General features: G+C 39.3%; 1 pseudogene; it reads left to right on the top strand.

The window, feature by feature from the left end:
- LOC124787707 overlaps positions 1–12316 on the top strand; it is a 66529-nt pseudogene extending 54213 nt beyond the window's left edge.
- The last annotated feature ends 10682 nt before the right edge of the window (positions 12317–22998 follow it).

Raw genomic sequence — 22998 nt, 5'->3', positions numbered from 1 at the left:
CCAGGGATTCCCATTTGAGTTCCAGAAACATGTCCATAATACTTGTATGTTGTTGTTTCAACCTACTGTTAACAAATCTAGTATCCTGCCTCTGAATTACCTCAATGTCTGCTTTAATTCGACCCCTTGTGGATCCCAGACACTCAAACTGTACTCAAGAAGAGATCACACTAGCATCCTATATGTGATGTCCATCACAGCTGAGCCACACTGTAGTAAAATCCACCCAACAAACGAAAGATGATTATTCACCTTCCCTACCATGACCCTCACAAGTTTGTTCCATTTCATATCACATTGCAATGTTATGTCCAGATATTGAAACAATGTGACTTCTTCATTCATGACACTACTAATGCTGGATTCTTGCATTATGGATTTGTTTTTCCAACTCATCTGCAGTAACTTATATTTTTCTACATTTAGGGTTAGCTGTCATTTATCACACCAACTGGGAACTTTGTCCAAGTCATCTTTTATCCTCCTAAATCACTCAATGATGACACCTTCCATACACCACAACATCATCAGCAAACAACCACAGATTACTGTCCACTTTGTCCATCAGATCAGTTATGCACATAGAAAATATGAGTAATAGCGCTCCTATCACACATCCCTGGAACGATCCTAATGATACCCTAGTCACTGATGGACACTCACCGTCGGGATAATGTAGTGGGTTCTATTACTTCAGAAGTCTTTGAGCCACTCACATGTCTGGGAACTTATTCCATTTGCTTGTACCTTTGTTAAAAGTCTGCAGTGAGGCACTATGTCAAATGCTTCTCGGAAATCAAGAAATATGGAATCTGGGTTTGTGAATTTTGTGATGGCAAAGTTAGAGGAGCAATGCATCTGCATTAAATTTTGCGTGAAACTCAAGAAAACCTTTACAGAGACACACCAAATGATGCAGGGAGCCTATAGCGATGAGTGCTTAAGCCATACTCGGTGTTACATATTATTCACACGTTTTAAAAATGGCTTTACAAAAGTCAAAAATGATCCTTGTTCAGGACGCTCTTAGATGTCCCCTGATGATGCTTGTGTCAGGAACGTCAACGAAATTGTGTGTGCCGGTCGAAGATTCACTGTCCGAGAGATTGTAGAAGAATGTAACATTTCAATTGGATCATGTTATGAAATGACACAGCATCTTGGAATGCATTGTGTTGCCGCCAAGTTCATTCCACGGCTCATGAGTCAAGACCAAAAAAACTTTTTGGATCTCACAAATGAGAATGAGATGTTCCTTGCGAGAATAGTATGACCCCTGCAGACTTCTTTTTATTTCCAAAGTTGAAAAGGATGAAGTTTCCAATGGTAGATGAGATAGAAGAAAATTCGCAGATGGCACTTTATGCGACCCAGCAAGAGGTGTGTCAAGACTGCTCCTGGAAGTGGAAATGATATTGGGAGCAGTGTATCAATTGTGGAGGAGAGTATTTCGAAGGAGACAATCCATAGTAACTAAAAGATAAGCATAGAAAATTTTGTGGACAAAGTTCTGGAATTTTTTGAACAGACGTCGTATGACAAAAGGGCATGCTGAGTTGCCCATGAGCGATGCTTTGTACTGATTTGTGGACATAAACTTATTGGTCTCTATGAAACTGATTAGATTCAAACCCAGAATATGTTCAAGAATTCTGCAGCAAACTGATGTTACAGGTATTGGTCTGTAATTTCGCGGGTCTGTTCTTCCGCCCTTCGTATATACAGGAGACGCCTCTGTATTTTTTCCCCAGTTGCTTAGGTCTTTCTGCTGGGTGAGAGATTCACAATAAATACAAGCTAAGTAAGGGTCCAGTGCCATATAGCAGATTAGATTAGATTAGATTTACTTTCATTCCAATTGATCCGTAGTGAGGAGGTCCTCCAGGATGTGGAACATGTCAGAAAAACAACAATACATGACAAATATTTACAACTAAAACAAATAAGCTAATGTACCATTCCACAGGTCCCAAGTGGAATGATCGTCATTTTTTAATGAACACTAAGAGTCATTTTATAAATACTATTGCACTGAATTTAAAATAAAAAAGTTTTTTATTTATTTATAAGGTAAGAAACATGTAATACAACTACTGTAATACTTATTTACAATGAACACATTACTGCACTGAAATGGTGCAGAAGTTAGATTATACTTACACACTTACACACACCCAAGCACACACACACACACACACACACACACACTATCTTTGTAAAACCAAATTGAGATTCCATCTGCAACTGGCGACTTATTTGTTTTTAATTATTTAAGGTGTCAGAGATGCTTACGAGGGTGGTTTGAAAAGTTCTTGAAACAGAATAGAAAAAAAGTACTTAGTCACTGAAACTTTGTTGTTTTTCAATGTACCCTGCTTGTAGATTACTTCACTTGGTCCAACAGTGTTCCAATACCTTGATCCCATCTCGACAATGATTTTCCTCCAGGACTGCAAAATAGTTGTCAACTCAGGCTATCAATTCTTCATTTAAGTGAATCTTCATCCACAAAGAAAAATTTTCAGTTTAGGGAAGAGGCACGTGTGGCAACAATTCATACCTTAGTTTGTGTAATTTTACCATGGCGATGGCACATGCGTGCGAGCGTGCATTGGCTTGATGCTAGATGACTTTCTTCCTTATTAAACCTGGCCTTTTTTGCATATCTTTTGTTGCAATTTGTCCAGAAGGTTAGCATAGTACTCTCCAGTAATTGTTTGCCCAGTGGGGAGATAATGTACAAACAGAATCCCCTTCTCATCCCAGAACACTGATGCCATGATCTTCCCCGCTGAAGGAATTTGGTGGTGCATCCCAGAACACTGACGCCATGTCCTTCCCCGCTGAAGGAGTTTGGCGGAGGAGATTCAGCATGTTTCCACTGCTTTGATTGTTGCTTTGTCTCTGGGGTATAGTAGTAAACCAAAGTTTCCTCGTGGTCACAAACCAGCACAAAAGATCTTGTTTGTTTCTCCTAAAACAGGCCAAACATTGTTGTGATATGTCCATTCTTATGCGTTTTTGACCCAGCGTAAAGAGTCGCGGCACCCATCTTGTGAATACCTTTCAGATGACATCTGGCAAGCGTGAGCAATTTAATGCACTCTAAATTGGTGATCCTCCTTGATCATTATGCGCACTTTTGCAATGATTTCTAGAGTAGTGACACATCTTGGCTGACCTATTCATGGATGATCATCATCTAAGCTCTCCTGACCAAATTTAAATTCATTTATCCACTTAGCAACAGTTGAAGACAAAGGAGCAGAGTCCCCTGGTGTATTCTGGAAATCGGCATGAATGTCGTTCGCTTTCATACCTTTCTTTATGAAGTACTTAATCACTGCTTGAATCTCGACCCGACCCCCCCCCCCCCTCGTCTTTGCAGATCACTACACAGGAACAGCAACAGAGCCGTGTCACTGCCACAGCTCTCTTCCAAGAGCACTGACATGGCATGTGTTTACAGGTAACAGTCCAACGAATATCATGTGAACAACTTGTGCTAGCGCTGGCCTCTTGTGGTGATTGTTGTTAGGTGTCTTTGTGCTATTGTTAAATGACAGTATGTTTATATGATTCTCTTGCATGAATGATTTCTTAAATGCAAAATTTAAAACATTTATCTCCTACTGCCACACCAGACTGGTCAAGTGACTTGATGGAAACCTTTGACTCACTTAGTGATTTTACATAGGACAATAATTTCCCCTGCTTCTCAGCCAGATCTTTTGCTGAGGTATGACAGTGGTAGTAACCTTTCCTTGTTGCCATTTGGCATTCTCTTTTGAACCAAGAGTGCAGTAGCTTTTCCTTCCTCAGTATTTTCCGAATTTCATTGTTAAACCACAGTGGCTCTTTTGCATCCTTAATTCGTTTACTAGGTACAGACTTGTTGAGAGTGCAATTCACGATCTGTTTAAGCTTTGACCATAATCTCTCTACGTCCATCTTAATGGAAGTAAGTGATGTCAGTTCTGTCTAAGTGAGATGCTAACATCTGCTTATCTGCTCTTTCTGGCATGAACATTTTCCTAGCATTCTTGACTGATTTATTGATTTTTGTAACCTTAGTTGTTATGATGTTATCATGATTATTAATCCCCATCTCTATGCTGAAGTCATTGATGATATCTGGCCTGTTTGTAACTACAAGGTCTAAGATATTTCCATTGCATGTGGCGTGCCAAACTAGGTGCTCAAGACAATTTTCGAAAACCACATTCAAAAGTGCTTCACAAGATTGACTGCACCCCCTGCAATGAAGCCATAGGCTACCATCTATACTCAGTAGGCTAAATTCACCTCCAACTAGTATTGCATGATCTAGGTATTTACGTGCTACTGTCTGTAGACTTTCTTTGAATGGCTCCAAAACTGTCATAGCAGAACCGGGTGGCTGATTAAAACATCCATTAATTAACGTGATTTCACGTAGACTTGTTATACTTCACTGTCACAATCAGCTTTGACCTCAATAGAGACAATGGACACTCCCTCTCCTACAGTGTCTAACCTGCCTTTCCAATATATATTCCATTAATCACTAAATATGTCAGAGCTTTCTACTCTGGGTTTCAGCCAGCTCTCAGACGCTGAGAATAATTTGAGTGCGAGACTTTCCTGGATGGCGGTAAATTCGGAAACTGTGTTACAAGTACTTTGACAACTGATAAAATTTTGACAATCTACACTGGAGTGAATTCAAAAGATAAACCTCAACCAACATTGAATGTATCTTGGTGATAAAGAGCCCAAATAAATAAATTGATGATTTTATTCCATTTCATCTGATTGAATGAAACACACACAGCATAACTACTCAGAAAACAACTATAGTGCTGATTACATTTACTATCATACATGTAGCACTCTGAGAACATTTCACCTTGTCATAGTAGTCCTGTGTTTTGGAACTAGGCAGTGCTTCATTTCACAAAGCGAAAGGAATGGCTTCTGTAAAAAAAAAAAAAAAAAAAAAAAAAAAAAAAGAAGAGGAAATAGTGGTTGCTGGTGTTTTTAACACTATCATTCAATTTAGTTCCTATTGTGAACTTTGCAGCTAGGATATGTAAATGCTCTGAGACTGCTATTGATAATATCTTTATGAACAAATCTAGGGGAAAAAGTCATATCACAAAACCAATAGTAAATGGACTAACTGATCACGACGTGCAGCATCTTGTGTTAAATGTTGAAATTTGTCAGGATAAAAAAATATTAAATCTGAGTACAGGAGGATAATAAATAAGCCAGAAATTGAGGAATTCAGGAAATTCCTCAAAGACATGAACTGGAGAGATGTTTACCTGACTCAAATGGAAAATACAAAGCATTTATTAATAAAGTTACCTCCTCATTCGAAAATTGTTTTCCTCTAAAGGTAACTCAAATCACACAGAAGTCAAAAGATAAACCATGGATTACACAAGGAATAAAGATATCATGTGGGGCAAAAAGGAGACTGTATCTACTATCTAGGAACATTTCTGATATTAGCATTGTAATGCATTACAAAGAATACTGCAAAATGTTGAAGCAAGTAATCCAGAAATCGAAGTAGCTTTATTAAGAGAAAAAGATAATTGTATCGGGCAACAAAATAAGAACTGTATGGGATATAGTGAAGACAGAGAGAAGTGGGGCCAAAAAGGAAGTGGAACAGATAGCTCTAAAAGTAAATGAGACTTTGGTAACAAGTGCATGTAGTGTTGTAAATCTCTTAAGCAAGACTTAATTTTTGTTACTGACGGCTCGGGGTTATCAGGTTCGGTGAATGGTGCAATGGAGTATCTGGGACCAGTCTTTGAAGAACATCGTGTAGAACCTATTTGAGGAACTTTGAATTCCAACCATTGCTTCTCAGTATACTTACTCCTTAATGAAATTTGTTGCAAGTTATATATCTATATTTCCAACAAATAGCTCAATACATATTATCAATACTAGGAATAAGAACAATCTACATAAAGACCTAAAATCACTTATGTTGGTCCAAAAGGGGGTCCAATATTCAGGAACACACATTTTCAATAAATTACCAGCAACCATTAAAAACTTGGTTTCAGATAAAGCACAGTTTAAACAGAGTTTGAATGACTTTTTGATAGGCAATGCCTTCTACTCTATAGATGACTAACCTAACAGAGACTGTTATGCCAGCTTAAGTAAAAATATGTTAGATTTAAGTTTTGACAGCACTTGGTTGCAACAGACAATATTAGGTATTTTGTGTATGATAAATTTATTAATAGTGCATAACAATGTTTCATTCTGACAGTGTATTAATTCTGTAAATATTAGCTTTTCCAGTTTACTGTATTGTATTCACCTATTTTGACAATCTCGTGACAAATGATCAGGGTAGTATTCATTACATTAAAATGTTTTGTGTTATACATTCTGACATGTTCCACACCCTCGAGAATCATCTCATTTTTTCAATGTATGTAACGAAAACTGAATCAAATCAAATCCAATAACCATCTCTCGTCATGTAATAACTTCACTTCTTCTTCTTCCCTTGTCGTCTCCTGTTTTTCCAGTACTCGTCCATCTCCTCCTCATAAATTCTATTCGTGTTGTTCTCAATCCCCTATTTCTTCTGCATCGAAAGCCTTTTATTTTTATTTATTTATTTTTTTTATCGAGGTGAGTCTTTACGGACTGCGTGGTAACAACCGACTTCACTCTAGTGCCAAGTCTTGTTCTTGCTCCAGCTTTGACTTCCTGCCAGTATCTTCTGAGCCCCTCCAAGAAGTGCCTTTTTATGCCCTTCAGATAATGGTCCTCACTGTCTTTCAGATGTTGATGCCATGTTAAAACCTTGGTAGTTGGTCACCAATCTTCTAAATTTGTTCCTTTCAGGAATTTCTCTCTGAGATACCAATCTGCTTAAGATCTTTTTCACATTCTTTGAACCATCTCGGCCTCGTTTTCTTACATAGGATGAAACTCCGTATTCTTTTTGTTAGTCGATCACCGTCCATTTTCATGAGATGACCATAAAATAACAATCATTTCTTCGTAATGGATGCTGTGATAGGTTCTGTCTTGCTGCATGAGTCCTCATTTGCTCTCATTCGCCATTGTCCATCGACCCATCTATTACCTTAGGATTTTCCTTAATATCCTACACTCACGCTTTTCCAGCCGCTCAGCTTGACCTTGCCTATTCGTGGTCAAAGTTTTGGATGCTTATAAGCCCTCAGGTTTTACAACTGTATTATAATGTTGGAACTTGGCCCATATACTCATAGACTTTTTGTTATAAGTATTCTTTGTCAGTTGGTATGCTTGGTCTAACTTCCTCATCCCGACAGTTGCTTCTTCTTTTAATCCATTCTCCTGGTGGATGACTTCACCGAGATACCTGAAATTCTTAACTCATCTGATTTTTTCCCAGGTTGGTTATCATCCATTCAGGTCCGTCACAGATGTTCGTCATATATTTTGTCTTTTGAATAGAGATCTGGAGTCTAACTTTTTTCAGCAATTTCTGACAGCCTATTTATCTTGTTGACTGCTGACTCTATGTTGTTAGCAAAAATGGCCAGGTCAGCCGCAAAATCTAAGCAGTCAATGCACACCCCTTTGTTCTTAGGACCAAGTCTGAACCACTCTTCATTTGTTTCTTCTTGGGCTAATAACTTTCTCCACTCTCGAATGACCTTTTCCAAGACACAATTGAAAAGGAGGGGGATAGTCCATCTCCTCGTCTTATGTCTGTTCTGATTGTAAAGGGTTCAGATACCTCACCCATAAATTTAATTTTTGACACTGTGTTAGCAAGAGTTTGTTTGATCAGCTTTCTTGATGTATTATCCACCCCAAACTTTTCCAAAATATTCATTAATGCCTGTCAGTCGATGGAGTCATATACTTTCTGAAAATCAACAAACAAGACCACATAGTTATTTCTTCCAATTTTTTTTGTACCTGATGATGTTCTTCAGGTTAAAGATCTGTTCTGCGCAAGAATCGCCCTTTCGGAAACCAGCTTGATAGTCCCCAGTCAGTTGGTTACAATGATCTTCTATTCTATTCTGTATCACTTTGGAGAGTATCTTATATGGAACAGATACTAATGAGGTACCCCTATAGTTATTGACATTCTATTTATCACCTTTTTTGTGTAGACGATGGATTAAAGCTGACTGCCAATCAGTTGGTATCATCCTAGCTCTCCAGATCTCCTCAAAAAGTTGGACTAGTATATCTAGAGTTTCATTATTTGCCAGCTTCAGTAGTTCCACCACTATTGAATCCTCTCCAGCTGCCTTATTATTCTTAAAGTTGTTGATGATATCTTTGGTCTCCTCTTTACTAGATGGAGATGAGGGGTAGTTTGTGGATTGGGGCACATACAGGGAATCTTTCTTTCGGTTCATCACAATTAAGTAGATTTTCAAAGTAACGAGACATTTTCTTGCAGTTTTCTTTGTTGGTCAGGCCAAGTGTGGTGTGCGTACTGTAAGACCTTCAGTACACACACCATCAGATTATTTGACTTGTTGCTCTAACGAAGTAAGCGAGTGTCAGCAATATGTCTCGTGGTCTTATCATGGCGTGTTTATCTTCTGCCATTAGGTCAGACGATAGAAATGCCACTTGCACGCTTAGAGTAGCAGATTGACGGTGACCAACTTTAAACAGAACTTGATTAATTTTCACATACATTTATTAAAATAATAACAAATATAAAAATTACTTAACTTGGTTCTGGATGCTATTTACAATTGACAATCTGAAGTTCCTTTGGTATTGGTACGTTAATCTTATTCTCACATATATCTCGGATACTTGACAAAAGTGTCTATACATTTATCTTCATGGCTATGTACAGGAAAATGGTAATCTTATTAGGCGCAGACTGAATCTTGACTATGGACTGGTACAGACAATTGTAGAACTCGTACAGACTGGTACAGACTGATGCAGACTGGTACAGACTAATGCAGACTGGTACAGACTGGTGCAGACAAATGCAGACTGACTGATCGAAGGTCTTAACACTTGTTATAATACCTCGCACGTTCATGTATCACTGCGCGAGTGTGATGCGCGAGGAGAAAGTGTTCTATGTTAGCAGCAATCTCATTGGCTGCGTTACATATTACTACGCGGATCGGCGGAAGCAGAATTTGGTCCGTCTCTATGGCAGCGCCATCTCGTAGTGCGGAGATGGACGAGCGCTGCGCCTGCGCTGTTGTGCTTAGCGGGGCACACTCTAGTGGGAAATTTGTGTACGCGCTGAATACGCGGAACTATGTACACAACACTGAGCTTTCCATTTTCGTCTCTAAAACAAAAACTAGGGGCTTGGTATCCTTTCAAATTCGATTTGAACGTCTGATAGAAGTCTCTGACATTGTTTATCTGGAAACGCTGATCGATCTGTTCTAACTGCTGTTTCTCTGCAATTGCTTAGCCCTTCGTAGAGTTCTGGCTGCATATTTTCGAACTTCATGGAATACATCAAAATCATCAGGTCTCCTGGTAGAGTTCCACTTTTTCCATGCACTTGCTGTTTTGGCCACCACCTCACCACAAACCTCATTCCACCATGTATGATTCCTCTTTTTAGCTGTCAGGATTGTAGTATTAGCTGCTTGTTGGATCATGGAGGCAATGTCTGCCCATTTATGGGATTCAACTGTCAGTTACTGGTGGCATTGTTCCAATATGTTTTGATTGATTTTGAGCTTCGCAATATCATATTTATGAATTTTCCCGGTTTTCACGGTCTTATTGAGAGGGATGAAATTAATTTTGATCTTGGAGAGGTGATGATCCTTTTAAATTCAGTATTTTATCTGTAAAAAGGTTTCTTTCTATTATTTCTGATTGTTTGATGTTGTTTCTTTCTTATTTCTGTAATCCATGCTATCATTGATTCCTTCTTCCAGAACTACTCATTCAGTAGAGGTCTCTCAAAAAAGATTAATCTTCTTTTAGCCATTACTTCTGATATTTTCTCAAAATTTTTGTAGATCTCCTCATTACTTCTCATTTTCCAGCCATCTGTAGCTTGTATTGCAACCATTATGTTCTAATAATGCTCCTTTGAGGAACCTCTGTTCTGTCCAGCTTATAGTTCATCATTAGGCATCCTCATCCATATAAACATCCTGGTCTTACCACTGTGGGATAGTGTTTTAGTTTTGTTTTTTTAGTTGTACATCTCTTGTTGTAAATATCCTTTGTCGAACGATTTGCTCTCTCCAGTTTGCTGACTCTTGCATCTACTGTTAATTCTTCTAGTCCATTTTGTTGTACAGTTTGTCCAATATATTTAAATTTACTTACTAATGCTATTTTACAGTTTTGTTTTTCTAAGAATGTTGATGCATTGTTTGAAATTGTCATCAATGTTGGTTTTTCGGCTGAAATTTTGGGACCAGCTCTCTTTGCTATTTCTTCCAAAAGATTTCTTTCAATAACTGTCTGTCAGATTTTTTGAAAATATATCAGAATCATCTGCAGAAGCCAGGCAGTTTACCTTAATTCCATTTGTTTTTCGTCCTAAAATTATTGGTTCAATTTTGTGATTTTTTTTTTCTCCAAATTCCAGATACTTTCTATTTTTTCTAGAATGCAGTGTTACAGTAAAAGTGATAAACTGTCCCCTTGTCTAACACCAGTTTTTATTTCAAATGGTTGAGATACTTCTCCCATAAATTTAGCTTCAGTCATCCTATTTGCTAGTGTTTTGAGGATTATGTTTGCTTTAACACAAAATTCTTTGATGATTTTACCTATAATTTCTTTGCCTATAAAATCAAATGTTTTCTTGAAACCAATACGTGATACTATTATAGGTTTGGTGATTAACAGTATGTGGAGAATTATCGATTTTCTAATAAACATCTGTTCTGTGCAGGGTCTTCCCTTTCTAGAGCTCCTTGAGATTCTCCCAGTTATTTGTCTAAAGTTTCTACAACTCTGTCCAGAGAATTTTTGATAATATTTTGTGTACCACTGGCAGAAGTGAGGCATCTCTGCAATTGTTGACATTTTGTGTGTCCCCTTTTTTTCATAGCTGTGGATTAATGCTTTCCATAATCTCTTCAGCTTTCCAAATGTTCTCAAACAGCAGTTGTAGATCATTTGTGTGTTCTGACTATGTCAATAATTTTGCTGCAGTAGAGTCTTCATTTGTTGCTTTGAAGTTTTGGAATGATTTGATGGCTTCATGAATTTATTGCTCTGTTAGTGGAAAATCTTCCTCCAGATGTTGTGGGACTGCTATTAGATATTGCTACAATGTGCTGTTATTATTATTGTTGTTGTTGTTGTTGTTGTTGTTTGGTTGCCTGTTCTTCAGCACTTTCTTTCTGTTACCTTTATCTATTTGCCGCCATTTTAGCCCATTTACCGGTATTTTCAGCTTGTTCTTCACTTATTTGACCTTTTGGTGGCTCCTCTTGAAGAGATCTTATTTCTCAGCATTTAAAATTACATCATCTGCTGCTCTTTCGCAAATGAATTTCATCATGTCCAGTCTAGTTTTTTCATTCATTTAACCATACATCTTCCTTGACTCAAGATCCTGAATTTTTGTCCTTAATTCTTGAACAGTCTCATTTCTCTTTTTACGTTTTCCAGATGAATAAACTTTTGGTCCTCAAAGCTAAGATTAGTATCAGTTTTTTTATTTGTTTCTGCCTATGGCTGCTATATATCTTTAGTTAGAATATTTTCTCTTGGTGTATTTGATTATAGTCTAAGTCTGAATATTTTTATAAGTACATTTATTGCTGTAGCAATGAGTAAAATAAATTGTATTGCACTGCCTGTAGCATGTAGCACCATTTTGACCATTAGTCCTCTTGCTGTACAAAAAGTAGCTTTGATGATTACTTAATGCAAGTACTTTGTAAGAGCTGTGGAATGGTTAGTATCTGTTTATATTTTTCTGATTAATTCAAGCTCGTCAATGCACATCCTGTGTTAAGGAAATATTTGCACTGAATTTACTGTGTGTTAAATATAAGCAGTGGATCTGTTGGGGTAGTCTTTTTGGTAGAAATATGTCAAGGTGAACAAAACAGGAGATGGTGAAGGAAGAGAGGGAAAAGATCAACATTTGCTTCTCATCAGCAATATAACTGGGTTGCAACATTCAGTGAAAATTATCTGTGACAGGAAGTTGTCAGAAATACATTTTTTGAAGAAACTTTATGTTTGTATAAGCATTTATTAAATTTAAAAAGTTGGATTTCATCTGTTAATACAAAAGATAATGTCTTGCATTGCAGGCATGATGAACCTGTCAAAGATGAAGAATCGGCCAATGATTCTTATTGGAGGATAACAGTATGTATAACTTAAACTTGAGATTCTTGAAAATAAAGCTAGTCAGTATTTCTTAACAGTACTGATTTAAATACATCTAAAAGATCGCTGTTACCTAAATGAAAGTTGACGAGCAAAGTCTTAGTGGACATTTGTATAAAATTGTCATAGGTGTTATTTACAAGAAGAGTAAATAGTTTCAATAGGAATGTGGTGAGACATTTAACAAATGTCATGACCACACATTAATAGGACCTTATAACACTACCATTATGATATTAGTATGCTTTTACGTAAATAACAGAAACCCTGTCTCTATGTTGCCACGTATAACCCTCTTACTAAAATTTAGTTTAGCTTCCAAATAAAATGCACTATGGAAGGATAGTCCTGTTTATAGGAAAAGATAATCAATAGAGTTATCCTTCTTACTGGATTTACCGTGTGTTGCGTCTAATGGATAAGTAAATTGGACTATTCACTTCTTTTCCTAAGATCTTACCCAGTGGCTAGATAGAAACACAGTATGAATAATAATATACTGAAGCTAGGACAACTCATTTCCAAGTTCATTTAGTGGTTTAAAACATGTACTTAATGGTCACCAACCTATCCTGGAAATGAAATAGTGAAGTATTGGAGAAGCAGAAATGTGAATTTTGCCTACTTTCTTGCTACTGTTTAGTTTGGCTCTTCAAATAAATTACCCCACTTAAACAATTTTGGGCTACATCTTTATATATTATGTTTTTAAAAAAGAAAAAGCCCAGTAGATAACTTCAAGGAAGGTAAAAAAAATTAACCGGGGTGGGGGGGGACAACCTTTAGAAAAGCACTTTCCATAATCAAGAAACTTAAATACTTAGACACTAAAGCACACACTTTTTAACTGAACAATTCACTTAAAGAAAACCTCTTTCTTGGTGGAACTTACTTTCAAAAGCTATTATTCTTTGAATTAATTCTGTATAGCCATCTAACAGGTTCTAGTAACTTGGCTTCACTCTGATTGAATTTTATGTTAGCAAACTATAACACTTTGGTATAGTTAAGAAAACATTTTTATTATTTACGCTAAAGCAATATAAATGGTGCCTCTTTATTTTAACTTGGCACTTCACTCTGATTGAATTTTATGTAAGCAAACTATAACACTTTGCAATAGTTAAGAAAACATTTTTATTATTTACACTAAAGCAATTTAAATGGTGCCTCTTTATATTAACTTGGCATTTCATAAGTCTGTAAAACAGGACACTCGGATTAATCAAACACCAGGAAGGATCCCTATACAGATGTATTATTAGGATGAAATGACAGGGTGAGCCAGTTTCCATAAAGTTCAAGAATGATTATTAAAACACAGTTTAAATTAATGGTTCATGCTGTACAAAGGTAAAAATAGAAAAAAATCTTATCTGGTGGCTGTAGGCTTGGGTGTGGCGAACAGTTATGACGGCTACACTACCCACACTACGGCCTGCAAGTTTCTTGCTGTATGGGCTCAATTTCTCTTCTTGGCTTCATTCAGTTTTACATACAGCAGCTCAACAACTCGCAGCTATGCTGTAAGCTGTTTGCAGTCTTCAACTGAGGCATTTTTATGAAAATTTGCAGGCAAAGCTTCTGCTCCACAAAGGAGTTACCTCAATCACTGCTGCCTACAGACTGTGTGACTTACTTCCCGCACTTGCTCAAGGTAGCATGCCAATTCGCCTTTCGCACCTTTTGCACTCCCCACAGCTATTTTCGTTTCAAACAAAAGCACACTGGCTTTTACATAACACCTATTTCTTACATTGTTCCTAAGCATGACCATATCTTAAATTGTCAAATTTACATCAACATGAACAATTTATACACACAAATATTTTTAAATACAAAATGTTATAAAAACATTATTTAGACCCTTGGTATCCTTTGTAGAGGACTTGGGCAGGTTTGTCCCATCCTAGAACACATTATTTTGTTACTTCCCTTCAGATATTCCATTTAGCTACATCTACAATAATTCCCAATGTTCTGCCTTTTGAGGTGTCCAGTGCGGGTTGCTCTCCACTTCCTGGGTGTATTGTATCGAGTTAGCTCCCAGGAGCCGCTCAAAGCACAAACTCTTAGAAGATTCACTCTTCTTGTACTTAAGTCGGCATTGTCCCTTATGTATTCAGTCCCGATGCAATTTCTGTGTTTCCTGGTCAATGTGAAGGTCCAAGGGATACAGAAAACCTGCACTGGAGCATCGGAATCTAATACTGGTCTCCCAGGAGCCGCTGCAAGCACAAACTCTTAGAAGATTCACTCTTCTTGTACTTAAGGCGGCATTGTCTCATTTGTATTCAATCCCGATGCAATTTCTGTGTTTCATGGTCAATGTGAAGGTCCAAGTAATGCAGTAAAACAGCACTGGTGCATCGGAATCTAATACTGGTCAGCCAGGAGCCGCTCAGACCGTAATTCTTAGAAGATTCACTCTTCTTGTACTTAAGTCGGCATTGTGCTTTTGTATTCAATCCCGATGCAATCTCTGTGTTTCATAGTCAATGTGAAGGTCCAAATGATACAGTCAACGTGCACTGGTGCATCGCAATCTAATACTGGTCTCCCAGGAGCCGCTCAAAGCACAAACTCTTAGAAGAGTCACTCTTCCTGTACTTAAGTCGGCATTGTGCCTTATGTATTCAATCCCGATGCAATTTCTGTGTTTCATGGTCAATGTGAAGGGTCAAGGGATACAGTAAACGTGCACTGGTGCATCGGAATCTAATACTGGTCTCCCAGGAGGCGCTCAATCCACAAACTCTTAGAAGATTCACTCTTCTTGTACTTAAGGTAGCATTGTCTCATTTGTATTCAATCCCGATGCAATTTCTGTGTTTCATGGTCAATGTGAAGGTCCAAGTAATACAGTATACCAGCACTGGTGTATTGGAATCAAATACTGGTCTCCCAGGAGGTGCTCAAAGCACAGACTCTTAGAAGCTTCACTCTTCTTGTACTTAAGTCGGCATTGTCCCTTTTGTACTCAATCCCGATGCAATTTCTGTGATTCATGGTCAATGTGAAGGTCAAAGGGATACATTTATCGTGCACTGTGCATCGGAATGTAATACTGGTCTCCCAGGAGCTGCTCAAACCACAAACTCTTAGAAAATTCACTCTTCTTGTACTTAAGTTGGCATTGTGCATTTTGTATTCAATCCCGATGCGATACTTGGGTTTCATGGACAATGTGAAAGTCCAAGGGATACACTAAACCTGCACTGGTGCATCGGAATCTAAAACTGGTCTCCCAGGAGCCGCTCAAAACATAAACTCTGCGAAGATACATTCTTCTTGTACTTAAGTCTGTATTGTGCATTTTGTATTCAATCCCGATGCAATTTCTATGTTTCATGGTCAATGAGAATGTCCAAAGGATACAGTAAACCTGCACTGGTTCATCGGAATCTAATACTGGTCTCCCATGAGCCGCCCAAACCACAAACTCTTAGAAGATTCACTCTTCTTGTACTTAAGTCGGCATTGTGCCTTTTGTATGCAATCCCGATGCGATTTCTGTGTTTCATGGTCAGTGTGAAGCTCCAAGTGATACAGTAAACCTGCACTGGTGCATCGGAATCTAATACTGCTCTCTCAGGAGCCGCTCAAACCACATACTCTTAGAAAATTCACCTTCTTGTACTTAAGTCGGCATTGTCCCTTTTGTACTCAATCCCGATGCAGATTCTGTGCTTCATGGTCAATGTGAAGGTCCAAGGGATACAGGAAACCAGCACTGGTGCATCGGAATCTAATACTGGACTCCCATGACCCGCCCAAACCACAAACTCTTAGAAGATTCACTCTTCTTGTACTTAAGTCGGCATTGTGCCTTTTGTATTCAATCCCGATGCGATTTCTGTGTTTCATGGTCAATGTGAAGGTCCAAGGGATACAGTAAACCTGCACTGGTGCATCGGAATCTAATACTGGTCTCCCAGGAGCCGCTCAAACCACAATCTGTTAGAAAATTCACTCATCTTGTACTTACGTCGGGATTGTCCATTTTGTATTCAATCCCGATGCAATTTCTGTGTTTCATGGTCAATGTGAAGGTCAAAGGGATACATTTATCGTGCACTGGTGCATCGGAATCTAATACTGGTCTCCCAGGAGCCGCTCAAACCACAAACTCTTAGAAAATTCACTCTTCTTGTACTTAAGTCGGCATTGTCCCTTTTGTATTCAATCCCGATGCAATTTCTGTGTTTCATGGTCAATGTGAAGGTCAAAGGGATACATTTATCGTGCACTGGTGCATCGGAATCTAATACTGGTCTCCCAGGAGCCGCTCAAACCACAAACTCTTAGAAAATTCACTCTTCTTGTACTTAAGTTGGCATTGTGCATTTTGTATTCAATCCCGATGCGATATGTGTGTTTCATGGACAATGTGAATGTCCAAGGGATGCAGTAAACCTGCACTGGTGCATCGGAATCTCATACTGGTCTCCCAGGAGCCGCTCAAAGCACAAACTCTTAGAAAATTCACTCTTCTTGTACATAAGTCAGCATTGTATCTTTTGCATTCAATCCCGATGCAATTTCTGTGTTTCATGGTCAATGTGAAGGTCCAAGTAATACAGTAAACCAGCACGGGTGCATTGGAATCAAATACTGGTCTCCCAGGAGGTGCTCAAAGCACAAACTCTTAGAAGCTTCACTCTTCTTGTACTCAAGTCGGCATTGTGCCTTATGTATTCAATTCCGATGGAATTTCTGTGCTTCATGGTCATTGTGACGGTCCAAGGGACACAGCAAAAGAACACTGGTGCATCGGAATCTAATACTGGTCTCCCATGAGACGCTCAAACCACAAAAACCTTAGAAGATTCACTCTTCTTGTACTTAAGTCGGCATTGTGCAATAAGTATTCAATCCCGATGCAATTTCTGTGTTTCATGGTCAAAGGTAATGTCCAAAGGATACAGTAAACCTGCACTGGTTCATCGGAATCTAATACTGGTCTCCCATGAGCCGCCCAAACCACAAACTCTTAGAAGATTCACTCTTCTTGTACTTATGTCGGCATTATGCCTTTTGTATGCAATCCCGATGCGATTTCTGTGTTTCATGGTCAATGTGAAGGTCCAAGGGATACAGTAAACCTGCACTGGTGCATCGGAATCTAATACTGGTCTCCCAGGAGCCGCTCAAACCACAATCTGTTAGAAAATTCACTCTTCTTGTACTTAAGTCGGCATTGTCCCTTTTGTATTCAATCCCGATGCAATTTCTGTGTTTCATGGTCAATGTGAAGGTCAAAGGGATACATTTATCGTGCACTGGTGCATCGGAATCTAATACTGGTCTCCCAGGAGCCGCTCAAACCACAAACTCTTAGAAAATTTACTCTTCTTGTACTTAAGTCGGCATTGTCCCTTTTGTATTCAATCCCGATGCAATTTCTGTGTTTCATGGTCAATGTGAAGGTCAAAGGGATACATTTATCGTGCACTGGTGCATCGGAATCTAATACTGGTCTCCCAGGAGCCGCTCAAACCACAAACTCTTAGAAAATTCACTCTTCTTGTACTTAAGTTGGCATTGTGCATTTTGTATTCAATCCCGATGCGATATGTGTGTTTCATGGACAATGTGAATGTCCAAGGGATGCAGTAAACCTGCACTGGTGCATCGAAATCTCATACTGGTCTCCCAGGAGCCGCTCAAATCACAAACTCTTAGAAAATTCACTCTTCTTGTACTTAAGTCAGCATTGTATCTTTTGCATTCAATCCCGATGCAATTTCCGTGTTTCATGGTCAATGTGAAGATCCAAATGATACAGTCAACCTGCACGGCTGCATCGGAATCTAATACTGTTCTCCCAGGAGCCGCTCAAAGCATAAAATCATAGAAGATTCACTCTTCTTGTACTTAAGTCGGCATTGTGCGTTTTGTATTCAATCCCGATGCGATATGTGTGTTTCATGGACAATGTGAATGTCCAAGGGATGCAGTAAACCTGCACTGGTGCATCGAAATCTCATACTGGTCTCCCAGGAGCCGCTCAAATCACAAACTCTTAGAAAATTCACCTTCTTGTACTTAAGTCGGCATTGTCCCTTTTGTATTCAATCCCGATGCAATTTCTGTATATCATGGTCAATGTGAAGGTCAAAGGGATACAGTAAACGTGCACTGGTGCATCGGAATCTTATACAGGTCTCCCAGTAGACGCTCAAAACACAAACTCTACGAAGATTCACTCTTCTTGAGGTTAAGTTGGCATTGTGAGTTTTGTATTCAATCCCGATGCAATTTCTGTGTTTCATGGTCAATGTGAAGGTTCAAGGGATACAGTAATCCTGCACTGGTGCATTGGAATCTAATACTGGTCAGCCAGGAGCCGCTCAGACCATAAAATCTTAGAAGATTCACTCTTCTTGTACTTAAGTCGGCATTGTGCTTTTGTAATCAATCCCGATGCAATCTCTGTGTTTCATAGTCAATGTGAAGGTCCAAATGATACAGTCAACGTGCACTGGTGCATCGCAATCTAATACTGGTCTCCCAGGAGCCGCTCAAAGCACAAACTCTTAGAAGATTCACTCTTCCTGTACTTAAGTCGGCATTGTGCCTTATGTATTCAATCCCGATGCAATTTCTGTGTTTCATGGTCAATGTGAAGGTCCAAGGGATACAGTAAACCTGCACTGGTGCATCGGAATGTAATACTGGTCTCCCAGGAGCCGCTTAAACCACAATCTCTTAGAAAATTCACTCTTCTTGTACTTAAGTCGGCATTGTCCCTTTTGTACTCAATCCCGATGCAATTTCTGTGATTCATGGTCAATGTGAAGGTCAAAGGGATACATTTATCGTGCACTGTGCATCGGAATGTAATACTGGTCTCCCAGGAGCTGCTCAAACCACAAACTCTTAGAAAATTCACTCTTTTTGTACTTAAGTTCGCGTTGTGCATTTTGTATTCAATCCCGATGCGATACTTGGGTTTCATGGACAATGTGAAAGTCCAAGGGATACACTAAACCTGCACTGGTGCATCGTAATCTAAAACTGGTCTTCCAGGAGCCGCTCCAAGCACAAACTCCTAGAAGAATCATTCTTCTTGTACTGAAGTCAGCATTGTACCTTTTGTATTCAATCCCGATGCAATATCTGTGTTTCATGGTCAACGTGAAGGTCCAAATGATACAGTCAACCTGCCCTGGTGAATCGGAATCTAATACTGGTCTCCCAGGAGCTGCTCAAAACATAAACTCTGAGAAGATACATTCTTCTTGTACTTAAGTCTGTATTGTGCATTTTGTATTCAATCCCGATGCAATTTCTATGTTTCATGGTCAATGAGAATGTCCAAAGGATACAGTAAACCTGCACTGGTTCATCGGAATCTAATACTGGTCTCCCATGAGCCGCCCAAACCACAAACTCTTAGAAGATTCACTCTTCTTGTACTTAAGTCGGCATTGTGCATTTTGTATGCAATCCCGATGCGATTTCTGTGTTTCATGGTCAATGTGAAGGTCCAAGTGATACAGTAAACCTGCACTGGTGCATCGGAATCTAATACTGCTCTCTCAGGAGCCGCTCAAACCACATACTCTTAGAAAATTCACCTTCTTGTACTTAAGTCGGCATTGTCCCTTTTGTACTCAATCCCGATGCAGATTCTGTGCTTCATGGTGAATGTGAAGGTCCAAGGGATACAGTAAACCAGCACTGGTGCATCGGAATCTAATACTGGACTCCCATGAGCCGCTCAAACCACAATCTGTTAGAAAATTCACTCTTCTTGTACTTAAGTCGGGATTGTCCATTTTGTATTCAATCCCGATGCAATTTCTGTGTTTCATGGTCAATGTGAAGGTCAAAAGGATACATTTATTGTGCACTGGTGCATCGGAATGTAATACTGGTCTCCCAGGAGCCGCTCAAACCACAAACTCTTAGAAAATTCACTCTTCTTGTACTTAAGTTGGCATTGTGCATTTTGTATTCAATCCCGATGCCATATGTGTGTTTCAAGGACAATGTGAAGGTCCAAGGGATACAGTAAACCTGCACTGGAGCGTCGGAATCTCATACTGGTCTCCCAGGAGCCGCTCAAAGCACAAACTCCCAGAAGAATCATTCTTCTTGTACTTAAGTCAGCATTGTACCTTTTGTATTCAATCCTGATGCAATTTCTGTGTTTCATGGTCAATGTGAAGGGTCAAATGATACAGTGAACCTGCACTGGTGCATCAGAATCTAATATAGGTCTCCCAGGAGCCGCTCAAACCACAAACTCTTAGAAAATTCACTCTTCTTGTACTTAAGTCGGCATTGTCCCTTTTGTATTCAATCCCGATGCAATTTCTGTGTTTCATGGTCAATGTGAAGGTCAAAGGGATACATTTATCGTGCACTGGTGCATCAGAATCTAATACTGGTCTCCCAGGAGCCGCTCAAACCACAAACGCTTAGAAAATTCACTCTTCTTGTACTTAAGTCGGCATTGTCCCTTTTGTATTCAATCCCGATGCAATTTCTGTGTTTCATGGTCAATGTGAAGGTCAAAGGGATACATTTATTGTGCACTGGTGCATCGGAATCTAATACTGGTCTCCCAGGAGCCGCTCAAGCCGCAAACTCTTAGAAAATGCACTCTTCTTGTACTTAACTTGGCATTGTGCATTTTGTATTCAATCCCGATGCGATATGTGTGTTTCATGGACAATGTGAATGTCCTAGGGATGCAGTAAACCTGCACTGGTGCATCGGAATCTCATACTGGTCTCCCAGGAGCCGCTCAAAGCACAAACTCTTAGAAAATTCACTCTTCTTGTACTTAAGTCAGCATTGTATCTTTTGCATTCAATCCCGATGCAATTTCTGTGTTTCATGGTCAATGTGAAGGTCCAAATGATACAGTCAACCTGCACGGGTGCATCGGAATCTAATACTGTTCTCCCAGGAGCCGCTCAAAGCATAAAATTATAGAAGATTCACTCTTCTTGTACTTAAGTCGGCATTGTGCGTTTTGTATTCAATCCCGATGCGATTTCTGTGTTTCATGGTCAATGTGAAGGTCCAAGGGATACAGTAAACCTGCACTGGTATATCGGAATCTAATACTGGTCTCTCAGGAACCGCTCAAACCACAAACTCTTAGAAAATTCACCTTCTTGTACTTAAGTCGGCATTGTCCCTTTTGTATTCAATCCCGATGCAATTTCTGTATTTCATGGTCAATGTGAAGGTCAAAGGGATACAGTAAACGTGCACTGGTGCATCGGAATCTAATACAGGTCTCCCAGTAGACGCTCAAAACACAAACTCTACGAAGATTCACACTTCTTGAGGTTAAGTTGGCATTCTGAGTTTTGTATTCAATCCCGATGCAATTTCTGTGTTTCATAGTCAATGTGAAGGTTCAAGGGATACAGTAATCCTGCACTGGTGCATTGGAATCTAATACTGGTCAGCCAGGAGCCGCTCAGACCATAAAATCTTAGAAGAATCACTCTTCTTGTACTTAAGTCGGCATTGTGCTTTTGTATTCAATCCCGATGCAATCTCTGTGTTTCATAGTCAATGTGAAGGTCCAAATGATACAGTCAACGTGCACTGGTGCATCGCAATCTAATACTGGTCTCCCAGGAGGTGCTCAAAGCACAAACTCTTAGAAGCTTCACTCTTCTTGTACTTAAGTCGGCATTGTGCCTTTTGTATTCAATTCCGATGCAATTTCTGTGCTTCATGGTCATTGTGACGGTCCAAGGGACACAGCAAAAGAACACTGGTGCATCGGAATCTAATACTGGTCTCCCATGGGCCGCTCAAACCACAAAAACCTTAGAAGATTCACTCTTCTTGTGCTTAAGTCAGCATTGTGCAATAAGTATTCAATCCCGATGCAATTTCTGTGTTTCATGGTCAATGTGAAGGTCCAAGGGATACAGTAAACCTGCACTGGTGCATCGGAATGTAATACTGGTCTCCCAGGAGCCGCTCAAACCACAAACTCTTAGAAAATTCACTCTTCTTGTACTTAAGTCGGCATTGTCCCTTTTGTACTCAATCCCGATGCAATTTCTGTGATTCATGGTCAATGTGAAGGTCAAAGGGATACATTTATCGTGCACTGTGCATCGGAATCTAATACTGGTCTCCCAGGAGCTGCTCAAACCACAAACTCTTAGAAAATTCACTCTTCTTGTTTTTAAGTTGGCATTGTGCATTTTGTATTCAATCCCGATGCGATACTTGGGTTTCATGGACAATGTGAAAGTCCAAGGGATACAGTAAACCTGCACTGGTGCATCGGAATCTAAAACTGGTCTTCCAGGAGCCGCTCAAAGCACAATCTCCTAGAAGAATCATTCTTCTTGTACTAAAGTCAGCATTGTACCTTTTGTATTCAATCCCGATGCAATATCTGTGTTTCATGGTCAACGTGAAGGTCCAAATGATACAGTCAACCGGCCCTGGTGAATCGGAATCTAATACTGGTCTCCCAGGAGCCGCTCAAAACATAAACTCTGAGAAGATACATTCTTCTTGTACTTAAGTCTGTATTGTGCATTTTGTATTCATTCCCGATGCAATTTCTATGTTTCATGGTCAATGAGAATGTCCAAAGGATACAGTAAACCTGCACTGGTTCATCGGAATCTAATATTGGTCTCCCATGAGCCGCCCAAACCACAA

This window comes from Schistocerca piceifrons, chromosome 3, assembly GCF_021461385.2.
Source record: "Schistocerca piceifrons isolate TAMUIC-IGC-003096 chromosome 3, iqSchPice1.1, whole genome shotgun sequence".
NCBI classification, from domain to species: domain Eukaryota; kingdom Metazoa; phylum Arthropoda; class Insecta; order Orthoptera; family Acrididae; genus Schistocerca; species Schistocerca piceifrons.
The sequence above is the reverse complement of the archived record's forward strand: the minus strand, read 5'-3'. Positions and strand labels throughout refer to the sequence as shown.